Source organism: Ipomoea triloba, chromosome 1, assembly GCF_003576645.1.
Source record: "Ipomoea triloba cultivar NCNSP0323 chromosome 1, ASM357664v1".
Lineage (NCBI taxonomy): Eukaryota > Viridiplantae > Streptophyta > Magnoliopsida > Solanales > Convolvulaceae > Ipomoea > Ipomoea triloba.
In genome coordinates this window covers 32,638,896-32,645,929 of record NC_044916.1, presented here as the reverse complement: position 1 = coordinate 32,645,929, position 7,034 = coordinate 32,638,896, and positions in this window count along the sequence as shown.

The following is a 7,034-nucleotide window of genomic DNA, read 5'->3' as shown; positions in this document are numbered from 1 at the left end:
ATAATATTTTAAGAATATTTGGATACATATACAATTATATAAATTATAACATCGAATATTATATAGCGCAATTGATGAAATTGGTTGGATCGATTATGTTTTATGATGTTTTCCTTGCTTGAATTAGAACAAAGGCAAAAGGGTCAAATAAGCCCATGTACTATCATTGATTGTTCATCTAGCACCATGAACTAAAATATGGTTCATCTAGGTCATTATACTCCTAATTATTTTTCATCAAGCATTTTTAGCCTATTTCTAACAAGTAGCACATCTAATTTGATGACATGGAAAAATAAAATTAGAAAAAATGATGACATATTATTTATATGGATGTTTTGGATGATTTCTACCATATTTAATTAATGAAAAAATAATAATTTCTTGCAACGAAATAGGGTAGAAATCAAAATTGTTATATAAAGTTTTAACTACATGAGTGTATGTATAGCGGGGTATTCATTATCGTTCGGCAATGAGATTTCATGGAAATCGATATATGAAAATTAAATTATTGGGTAAATTTTATTTTATTTTAAAAATAAATTAATATTTTTGGATTTTTGGATAATTGAATAACTTAAGATATTGTATTTTTGGATGATTTCTTGGAAAGAAATAGGGCAAAAATCAAAGTTGCTATATAAAGTTTCAACTATAGTGTACTGTGTATGTATAGCGGAATGTACTGTATATGTATAGCGGGGTATTCAGCGTCGTTCGACAATGAGATTCCATGAAAATTGATATATAAAAATTAAATTATTTTTTTTAAATAATAAAATTTACCCAATATAATATCTTACGTTATTATATTTAATTTTAATATATCGATTTTCATGTAATTTCATTGCCGAACAACTTTGAATATCCCACTATACATACACAGTCGTGCAGTACACTGTAATTAAAACATTATATAACAACTTTGACTTCTACTCTATTTCATTGCAAGAAATCATTTTTTTCATTAATGAAATAGGGTAAAATCATCCAAAACATTCATATAAATAACATGTCATCATTTTTTATTATTTTATTTTTCCATGTCAACAAATTAGATGAGTTACTTGTTAGAAATGGGCTAAAAATGCTAGACGAAAAATAATTAAGAGTATAATGACTTAGATGGACCATATTTTAGTTCATGATGCTGGATGAACAATCAGTGTTAGTACATGGGTCTATTTGACCCTTTTGCCTTATAACAAATAATTGTCCAATTACCCGTACGATGCACGTATACATTTTTTTTTATTATATATTGAGATAATAAAAATAAATACGAAATTATAAAAAATTATAATATTGAACGTGTACATTTATTTGATTATAAGATTAGTGCTAAAGTATTACTCAATTAAGTGAATAATATATGACTTGTTTATCTACAATTATCTTAAAAAGATCTATAAGTAATATGACTTATGTAATTATATTATTACTAAAATAAATATGAGAAAAATGAGAAATAATTTAATTTTAATTATTATAAAAATAAATTCAACAACCAATGTTTAGCTTAATTACCATAATAATTATTAGGCAATTATAATTACATTTACTTTTATCTTCATCATTCAAATCCATATTTGAATGAATTAATTTTGATTATTATAAAAATCTAACAACCCATGTTTAATTAATTTTTTTTAAAAGTTTAAATAACTTAAAGTGTTCAAAATGAAAGTATAATTATTTTTTATTAAAGTTTTAAAATAATTTTCGGTCAATTAGTAATATCATTTTCCTTTTCCGATAAATGATTTTACTTTAATTAATAGTGTTGATACATGAATATAGCAACGATATTACCAATTAATAGATATTAGTTAATTTCCATTTTACATTTTGTTAACAAATAAGCTTTATTAATTATTTGATCAATAAAATATTTAATTAATTGACTACAAAAGTTTGGGCTGGAAAAATAAAATATGAGAATTTTTCTTTTATATATAGTATAGAAGTATAGATTATGATCTTTTATATTTTAAATCAATTAGTAATATCACTTTTTCTTTTCTATTTTATATTTTCTATTGTTTTTGCGGAAATTTCACAAATAATGATTTTATATTTTTATTTTTATTAATAGTAGTCTAGATATATTAGTATAGATAAGTATTCAAATTATTTTTATTATTATTGGTGTAATTAAAAACAGTAATTAATAAATTATTTTTTCTTATAAAATTACGCAGAATTTGTTTCAATTATTTCCACAATTATAATGGTTTAATTATTTACAGAATTTGGTAAATAAAATTTTGTTACTAATTAAATTTTATTAATTTTTTTTACCAATTAATTAATAATATTATCTTGTGCCGAAAATATGAAGGGGAGAATTTTACTTTTGTTAATAGTGTTGATACGTGAATATAAAAACAATATTACCAATTAATAGATATTAGTTAATTTGCATTTTACATTTTCTTACCAAATAAACTTTATTAATTATTTGACCAATAAAATATTTAATTAATTGACTACAAAAGTTTGGGCGGGAAAAATGAAATAAGAGGATTTTACTTTTATATATAGTATAGATAATACATGTAAGTCTAATTTTGTTTAATTATTGATGTAATATGTGTACCTTTAATCTCCTTTAATTATGTCGTAATATGTGTACCACTTATTTTCTTAATTGATTAGATAAAATCTGTAGTATGGCAAGCTATATTATGGCAAGTATAAAAAAACAATTTAATAAAAGTATAATGTGTGAATTAATTTCTTAATTACTGTAATTAAAGATTTTATTCAAAAGTAACTATTAGCATAATTTTATGTGTAATAATCTGTGAATTTGAATAATTTGCATAATTGTATGGACGTAATAATTTGTGGATTAGCGTAATAATATGTGAATTGGAACAATTATCATAATTTTTTTAAAATATCCTTTAATATGATGGACTTAATAGGTGTATTATCAATTTCCTTAACTGATTATATAAAAATATAAAATTTAAATAACGGAAAGTATTAATTCATTTATTTCTGTAATTTTTAAGATTTTATATTATTCAAAAGTAATCAAAGGAAATGCACAGGTAATTGATATTATTTGCAGTAAAAAAAAATATAATCGTCATAAGAAGAAATTCTCAATGTTTAATTACCATAATAAATTTAGATGTTAAATACAGTTGGTAATTACCACGAGGTTATTTAGATGGTATGGTTATTACCTATATATATTACCAAAATAAACAGATTAACATATGGATCAGTATTATCAAAAAATGATGAAACCTTTTTGGTTAGATATATTAGGAAAAGTATCAATTAATAAAAATATGATAGGTAGTACTAAAAAAACAAATTGGGAGGAAGCCTTTTAGGTAAGATAGAAAATTATATTAGGAAATTGATTATCAATCCTACTAATTTTTCTTAATACTATATTTGTAATTACCGTTATAAACAGATTTAATAGAAAAAATTAATTAGGAACTTATATTAAGCATTTTGAATTATTATTATTATTAATATTAGGAAATTATATTAGAAAATTATATTAAGAATTCTAAATTATTATTATTATTATTATTATCTTAACACAAGATTATATCAATGTATAAAATTTATATTATTATTATTCATGCAATAGATCTACTTCTTCATCTCTGATTATACCATGCCGGGAGGATTACTATTTTTATCGTATCACAAAATCATAATAATATGCAAGAGTATAAGATAAACTTTTCAAAAGAAACACAATTAAGGGATAGGAATAGCAAATAATTTTACTACAAAATATTTATAACAACAACCAAACCAAATTAAAAAAGAAACACGCAAAAACTTCTCCAAAAAAATAACTTTTAGAAATAGAAAAATATGTAATTTTACCACACTACATAATTGTAACAACAACTGAATTAAACCATTGCACTCCATTTGATCCTCATCCATTGCCCTTCCTGACCCAATTGCTGATACTGGTAAAAGCACTCAACAATCTTCATCAGTTCTTCCGCGTCGAAAACCCCAATATGTAATTCACGACCTTGAACCACGTTTACCTTTTTCCTATCCACTCACTTGTAGTCAACCAAATCTTTCTTCTGCTTCACTTGTGGGGGAGAATATGGTATGCTCTTTCTCCTCTTCCTCTGCTAACCCCTATCGTTTACCCTAGATGACGCCGATGAATGTTTGTGATTTACCGGTGCCGGAGACGACACATTGGAAACCATCTGTCTAAACCGATTCAAGTAGGTCGGTGCATGCACCACCGTAGCTTTCTCAGAGGAGTTAGATGGCTTCATTATCGCTAGGAAACGATATATCACCGAATTGAATTACAACAAATTTCAAAATAAATTGTTAACACGAAATCAGAAACTAAATGATGAAATAAAGGAAGAACAACAAAGCATAACCATGAAAATAAAGAAAGAAATCAAAGGATTTTCACTTACTCGTGAGTCTTGAGCTTGTCCATCGGAGTTGTGATCGGAAACGTATGAAACGAATGCCGACTTTGCCGAGTTCAGAAGTTGTGAGGGAACAATCTCTCATGCTCGGAACTTATATGAGAGAAATTGCCGTTAACTTAAATCTGTTGGAATAAAATTAGGAAGAATGATACTTAAAATTAGGAAGAATGATACTGGAGTATAGGTTTTAATTTTTTTTTTTTTGGTAATTGGCAATAAATTTTGTGGAAATATATAAATGGTTAATTAATAAAATAACCATATATATATATATATATGGAATAAAATTAGGAAGAATGCTTTATGTTTTAATTTTCTTGGGATTATGGAAATAAATTTTATGAAAATATATATAGTTAATTAATAAAATAACCATAAAATAATTATTAATTTCATTTTACTAAAATGCCCCTGAGTTTGGGCGAGAAAACTTGGGAGGAGGATATTATTTTTATATATAGTATAGACTACGTATTACAATTTACAAATCAATTAGAAGTAATAAGAAAATTCTAACATGATAATCAAATTTTTTGTTGTTGCATAACTTAAAATATTTACCATCATACACAATACTAACCTCCATTAAATTGTAAGCACCCAACACCAACGATTGGCATATTGACATTTGACTAAGAATGAATGAGCCTATTTCACATGTTAAATACTAAATATACATGATTGTACTGAAATTATAAATGATGGATGAATTTGATAATTTGATCACTCTTTATAACGTAATTGACCAACAAATTAAATTGAGGGTTGAATTTGACAACTTGATAACCTTAAAGAACTTCTCTCAATTTGACAACTTGATAAACTTAAAGAACTTCATTTAAAAAATTGAAGGACGACCTTTCAAAACAAAAAATAATTAAGGGATGAAAGTTCTAATATGGTTTTTTTTTTCTTTTGACACCCTCAATCAAATCACAATACTACTTAAACCATACAAACATAAAGTAAAGAGACAATATGAATGATTGCATGTATAGAGTAAATGTATATCAATGTCATTAGTTTTATTATGTATGTCACTAGTAACAAAATATTGTTATATTCTTAAATTATAATTTTATTTCAGATACACTTGTATGTATATACAAATATTTCATATAACAATGAATTATGTGATAGTGCTATCATGCATGATTGCAAACTATATTTATAGATCTAATAAAATTTGGACTATAGTATATAGGTTATTGATTTAAATAAATAAAAGTAAATTGCACAACTCATAATTCGTAATTTTGTCAACCATGTAACAAGTTGATTGTTTAGTTTAATAATTTTTATCCAACCCCCTTTCGAGACAACAATGATCATAACCATCATTCTTTTTAGCAATGGTAATTATTAAAAAAAAAAATACTACTCATTATTTATTTTGTTTGGTTGCCATTTCATACAATCTAGTACAACATTGTTTTCATGCCACTAATGGACCACGTTGGCATTAATGCGTGGCCCTCAAGTGAAGTGCAGCTTCGTGGTCTTAATTATGGCCATAATCATTTTGTTAATTGTGATGGAACCTTAAAACCAATATTTAATCATGGTCCCTACTTAAACAATTGATATAAGTTAATTTTGCAAAATACAATTTAATTTGCTTAACAACTTTCAATATATATATATATATATATATATATATAGATTCAATTAGATATATCAAATCAAATAGGATTGTGATCAAAATAAATTTGACTGAATTAATTTTATTATATAAAATATAAATAGCAGCGCAATATGTTTAACGAAATTATGTATTTAATGGAAAATTCACCAATAACATCATTAATACATTTCGAATGCCAACCCATGACAACGACTATAATGCAACAATGGCAATTGAAAATGATAGCATTGAGAAATTGACATGTATTATAATTTGGACAACCAAACTTGCATGTTGTATATATCTATTCTCTTCATCCGTTGAAATATCTCATTTTTAATAGTTAATTCAATAGATTATTATGATACTAAAATATACATTGTATGTTGTAACATGCCTTTAATTATTTTATTACTTTGTGATAAAATCATCTAACTAGTGTTGTGCATAATATTATCGTACGTTTGCTCGAGTTCTAAATATGTATGTAGATATTGTAAAATAAAAAATTATCAAACACAATTGCACAAAATGCACTAATGAAGGTGTCAAAATATAAAAATATGGATTTATTACTATATATAAAGAGAGTAGATATATATGTACTAAAATAATACTTTTATTGTTACTATATAAAAAATATTTTCGTTTTTTTTGGGTAATGTACAGTTTGTTTAGGATAGCTGGACCTGGATAGGATAGGATAGAATTTTATCATGGAACAAAGTTAAGAGGCAATTAATAAATAGATTGAGCCGTGGAAATTACCATATGGACCAAAAAGTTGATTTGTTTTTTACAAGCCGACACCAAAATTACACTCCGAGGAATGCAATCATGACACTATTGAACTACAGCCAGGGGCGTTTAGGTCCCAAAGGTACAACCACAAAGAGCACAGGTCAATTTTAGTCATAACGTATTCGCTCATTAAGCAGCACATTGGATTCTCC